The sequence below is a fragment of the Podarcis vaucheri genome (assembly GCF_965113315.1).
Source record: "Podarcis vaucheri genome assembly, chromosome: 9".
NCBI lineage: Eukaryota > Metazoa > Chordata > Lepidosauria > Squamata > Lacertidae > Podarcis > Podarcis vaucheri.
Window position 1 is genome coordinate 63,974,339 of NC_138767.1, and position 6,220 is coordinate 63,980,558.

The following is a 6,220-nucleotide window of genomic DNA, read 5'->3' on the forward strand; positions in this document are numbered from 1 at the left end:
GTTTGGACCTCTGGGCCCTCACTTGTAGGGTGCCTCAGGGCTCCATCTTCTCCCCCTGCTTTTTAACATCTATATGATGCCTCTGGGAGAGATCATCAGGGGGTTTGGGCTGGGTGTTCATCAGTATGTGGCTGATACCCAGCTCTATCTCTCTTTCAAATCGAACCAGTGAAGGCAGTGAATGTCCTGTGTGAGTGTCAGGAGGTGGTTGGAGGAAGGATGGCAGCTAACGGATTGAGGTTGAATCCTGACAAGACAGAAGTACTGTCTCTGGGGGATAGGGGGCAAGCAGGTGTGAGGAACTCCCTGATCCTGAATGGGGTAACTGTACCCCCGAAGGACCAGGTGTACAGCCTGGGGGTCATTTTGGACTCACAACTAACCATGAAGGTGCAGGTCAATTCTGTGTCCAGGGCAGCTGTCTACCAGCTCTATCTGGTATGCAGGCTGAGACCTATCAGCCTGAGCGCTGTCTCACCAGAGTGCTGCATGCTCTAGTTATCTCTTGCTTGGACTACTGCAATGCACTCTGCACAGGGCTACCTTTGAAGGTGACTCAGAAACTACAAAAAAATCCAGAATGTGGCTGCCAGACTAGTGACTGGGAGCTGCTGCCTGGACCCCATAACACCGGTCCAAAATGATCTACTCTGGCTCTCGGTACGTTTTAGACAAAATTTCAAAGTGTTGGTGCTGAACTTTAAATCCCTAAATGGCCCTGGCCCAATATACCTGAAGGAGCATTTCCATCCCCATTGTTCAGCCTGGACACTGAAGTCCAGATCCAAGAGCCTTCTGGAGATTCCTTCTGTGAGACAGTAAAAGGAACTCCAAAGGGTTGGAGCAAGCATACTAACACTTTGCTCAAGTATTTAATATGTATCAGATTCAAGCTCTCTGGATACTTCTTGGTAAATGTAAAGGACCCCTGGATAGTTGAGTCCAGTCAAAGGTGACTATGGGGTTGCAGTGCTCATCTCATTTTTGGGCCAAGGGAGCTGGCGTTTGTCCACAAACAGTTTTCCCGGTCATGTGGCTAGCATAACTAAATCGCTTCTGGCACAACAGAACATTGTGAGGGAAAACAGAGTGCACGGAAACACCATTTTCTTTCCCACTGCAGTAGTACCTATATATCTACTTGCACTGGTGTGCTTTTGAGCTGCTAGGTTGGCAGGAGCTGGGACCAAGCAATGGGAGCTCACTCCATTGTAGGTATTCGAACCAATGACCTTCTGGTCAGCAAGCTCAAGAGGCTCAGTGGTTTAGACCACAGTGCCACCCGCATCCCCTGTTACCTCTTGGCAACACACTAGTACCCAAAATAGAGAAGGAGGCACAGATCCCTTATGTGAATTTTCTTTGTGTGTTTAGGCTTACATGCAAGGGACATTTTTTAAAAAATCTTTTTATTGTTGTCTATATATGTTTACGTGATTATAAGCCACCCCTAGGGGGTGCCTTTATGAGCTGTAGGAATGAATGCTTGTCATAGAATAGAGACAAACGTGTTCACCTCCTAATCTCTTCAGACTGAGGGGTTGTTAAAGCAACAAGAGCAGAGTGTGTTTCTAAAGTTGGCAAACTCGCTTGACATGTTTTCAATTTTTGAATATAATGTTATTAAAATTATTTGGTAAATTAAACAACTTTAAGACTTCTTATTTTTTAAAAAAGACTGCTTCTTTTTAGTGGTTTTTTGCCATTTCATATTTATTTATGATGCTCTCTGTGAATTCCTTAAGCTCTACTCACCTACGGGCCTGACTGAAGCCTTAAATGAATTGTAACTGTTTGCTGCTTTCTCTAGAACTTTTGTAATAGAAAACCAATTTCTAAAAATGCATACAACTATGTATGCTGAGTCTTGTATTTGAGCAACTGGCTGCTACATAGTCCTTGATTTACATATTTAGCTTTACTTGCCTTTAATTGAAGCTTGTTCCCAGCCTTTGTCGTGAACAACATCCAGCAGCTGATAGGTATTTTGAAGAATCTTAGAAGTGTCTTCCAGTTGCCGGCTGAAGGCTTTCATGAGCCCCAGAAGGAGAGGAGTCAGTTTTGGAAGGAATTCCGCTATCTTCTCATTGTCCTTACTGTCACCTTTAAGAAGCTCTCCTAAACTGAAGTTTTGGTGCCCAATCTCTTCCAGTATTTGACCTAGATTATCAGTAACAGCTTCCATGGCCAGCTTGTAAACTAAAAGCAAAGGATTTCCCAGTAGAACAGTTTTTTGAAGAGAGTTTGTCCTCTAGTATTTATTGCTAAGCCTAAGAAACAGTGTACACTTGTCCTATAGCAAAATAAGCACCTGGCAAGGAAACATGGACTTACTGTTGACAATGAAAAAGGAGTTACTAGGTGACAAATAGGTGTGGCCTTCCTGGAATAAAGAGAACTGGCGTACAAACGACTAATACATGATTAGAAATCTAATGGGTTAAGAGCAAATATCATAACTTCATTGCACAAATCTATAGTGCAACCACATTTTGAATACTGTGTACAGTATTGTGGTTGATTCACCTCAAAAATGGTATTGCAGAGTTGGAGAAGGTTCAGATAAGGACAACCAAAATTATCAAGGGGAGGGAAGAACTCTTCTGAGGGTGAAAAATGAGAACATTTGGGGCTTTTTAGTTTATAAAAAAAGTTGAGTAAGGTGTAAAAGACTATGCATGGTATAGGGAGAGTGAATAGAGATTTTTTTTCCTTCTACACCCATTCCTTCTACAGCTCCAATCAGTAGCTGAACTGATTGATTCCACACAATCACAAAAACAAATTAACCGAAAAAGCCCCCGAAACAAAAATGCAAAATAAATAGCAAAAACAAAAGCGCCAAACTTAATCCGTTCCGGAAGTCTGTTTGACTTCTGAAATATTTGAAAACCAAGGCACAGCTTCTGATTGGTGCAGGCACCCCGGAAACAATAGCCGACAGCCACATTGGATGTTTGGCTTCCGAAAAACGTTTGAAAACTGGAACATTTACTTCCAGGTTTTTGGCGTTTGGGAACCAAGGCGTTTGAGAACCAAGGTACCACTGTACCTTTAAGTTGTGTCAGTATATGGGATTGATGTGCAAACCAGTATGGTTAAGCAGACATTTGGAGACAACGTTCAAACAGACCAATGGTTCCTTCCATAATTGTTCTTCGTCTGTTTCATTTGTTCAGCATGCAACATTTCCAGATTGTCAAATGCTAAATAAAATGCTCCTTGCAGAGAATTTCCAAGCACCATTTCAAATCACTTTTCAAATGGGCAATTGTATTTTCTTTAAAAGAGAGAGAGAAAGAAAAATCTTCCCAATGATGCTAACGGGGAAGCTCAGAAAAAAAGGACAATATCAGATAATAAAATCTCTGGCGTGTTCAAAGCTGTCAGCTGACATTTGCAAACCCACAGTAGGCTGCGAACATTGTTAGCTCCCAGAATAATGTTGTCTTGTCCTCCTTGCAATATAAGCATTGCATCAGGTTCACAGAATGCAATTTCCTTTCTGATTTTTGTAAGGTTCTTTTTGACTCGGCTTTACTGCAATGTAAGTGAATTTTCAGGGTGCTGAAACTTTCGTTCAGTTACAACAAGGAATGATGTCTTATAGAATCTGATAAACTGTGCTTTCTCATTTCTATAAAATGGAAGGAAATACATATAAACTATTGTGCAGGGAGCCAAACTATAAAATAACCTTCCGCAGACAACTTCCTTCACAAATGAGTTTGGCTATATGAGAAAATGTGTTCTTAACCCAAGGTAATGTTTCTGGGTTAGCAGAGTTTGTAACCTGAAGTGTATGTAACCTGAATCATATGTGCCTAAACACCTAAAGTGCTTAAAAATACAAAAAAAAGGAAGAAAGAAAAGGAAGGCAAAAAATCATAATAATTCCATACATACTTGTCTAATACAAAGGTATGGAAGTGAAATTATTATTCTAATACAAATACGTTTGTTTACTTATAACCTAACTCAGGGTTTTTTTTTTATAAATGCACTCCAAATGTCAATATATTTGTCCCTAAACAATTTATGTCTATAAGCTATCCATTTGTATGTTGCAAGAGTTGTTATATCTTCCATCCATTGAATAAAGGGATCCATAGATTTTTCTTTCCAGGGGATCAATATCAGTCTTTTAGCCGTAATGAGGGCACGGAGAATCCATTGACATTGACCAGTTGTCAAATTCCATCTGGCAGGTAGATAATTTAAAATAATATTATCCTCTGACAATACTAGCTTTCCCCCAAAGTAATATTTATACAATCTAGTACTTTCCTCCAGAACTTCATTAAGTGTAGGGCTTTGTATAAATTCATTGTGAGCTTGCTAGCCACTTTTATCTGTGTGTGGCATGTGATCATTGTCACTGGTGGAGCCCCTGTTTGGCTGTGCTGATTGCAATTATTTAACGGATATTGATAGTCTTGCCATCCTCCTCTCCCTTAAGTGTTTTATTGTTATATGTAAACTGCATCCTATGTTGAATTAATGGTGTTAACAGAGAAATCTGAGGGCTCCCTTGGACAAAAAAACAAGGACACCAGCCAGGAATACCAGAGCAAAACAGCAGCCAGTAGGCTTGGTCTTTATTGAAGACTGTTGCGACAGGACTCCCACCTGTCACAAGGTGGAACAAGATGGAAGCCCCGAACAAAAGAGCCCCCAAACTTTTATTAGCTGCGAATCCCCATGTTACACCCCCCGCAAACTAAATCACGGTTACATCATGAAAGGGGAGGTCTGGTGGCAGTAATCTGAAGCGGACACGGAGCAATGGATCCAAACTACAAGAAAGAAGATTCCACCTAAACATTAGGAAGAACTTCCTGACAGTAAGAGCTGTTTGACAGTGGAATTTGCTGCCAAGGAGTGTGGTGGAGTCTCCTTCTTTGGAGGTCTTTAAGCAGCGGCTTGACAACCATATGTCAGGAGTGCTCTGATGGTGTTTCCTGCTTGGCAGGGGGTTGGACTCGATGGCCCTTGTGGTCTCTTCCAACTCTAGGATTCTATGATTCTATGATTCATCCTTGGCCCCCTGGTTCTCCTTGCCCTCCACCAAACACCCATCAAGTGTAACAAAAAAGATATTTACATTTCCCTGTTTCCCAGCCAAGTTAATCACACCCTTTTGTTTTCATCTGGGTTTGTTATTTCTGGAATGGCTACCTCTCTAGCACTCAGGTATCAGGATGCCAGGAATTATCATTCAGGCAGAGGGGCTTGCTGAGTAGCTGAGCTCACATGTGAATTTCTGAAGTTTTCCCAGTGAGCCAGTACATAGATACATTTATCAGTAAATTGTTACATTTGGTATCATACAGTAAAGGCCCTTTGAATAGATAGGAAGAAACTGTGATGAAGTGTTTTGTGGGGAAAAATCACAAAAGTCACAAAAGCAATTGAGCTGGTTTTGGTAGTAGGCTACATCTGCGTGATATCTGCTGGAGGGGCAAATTCCTGCAACAATGGCCATTCTGGACCTGGTCTCAACATGAGTATAGGCTTGCTTGGTGAAACTGCCTCTATTTTAATATACACACAGAACGCTTAATCCCAGGGTTGTGGGTCCAAGCCCCACATTGGGCAAAAGATTTCTGCACTGCAGTGGGGTGGACTAGATGGCGCTTGTGATCCTTTCCACCTCTACAATCCTATGACCCATATGTGTTTTATGGGTTTTGCTGTCCGCACATTCCTGTGTCCCAGGTTTTGCTTTATTGCTTTCACTCGGAGATTGCATTTAGAATTGCCAGCTTCTGAGCTTCCCCCATAGTTGTGTGATCACCACTCTTGGCTGCTGATAAAGCTTATCTCAAGGCCTTGAAGTGTAACCTTGCCTGATAATTTCTGCTGTTCAAGCTAACAGTGTAAGAGCAGGCCATGTTAGGGGTCCTGCCAGGGTCATATAGTCTCATTGCACTCATTAGAAAATGTGGTATGGATAATTTTTAAGTACATGATGTATCTGATTTGGGTTTACCCAAAGAAAGGGAAGGTACATATATTTTATCAAATAATATAGGTTTCTGACCCTCTTCCAATTTGATCCTATGCATGTTTATTTAATAGTAAATCTCAAAGATTGAAAGGGTTTTTATTTTTTTAAAATATAATTTTTATTAAATTTTCTGTTTTACACTTTAGAATATGCATTTAAACAACCTTAAAATGGCAATGACGTCCCTTCTTCTCTTCCCATGGTTCATTT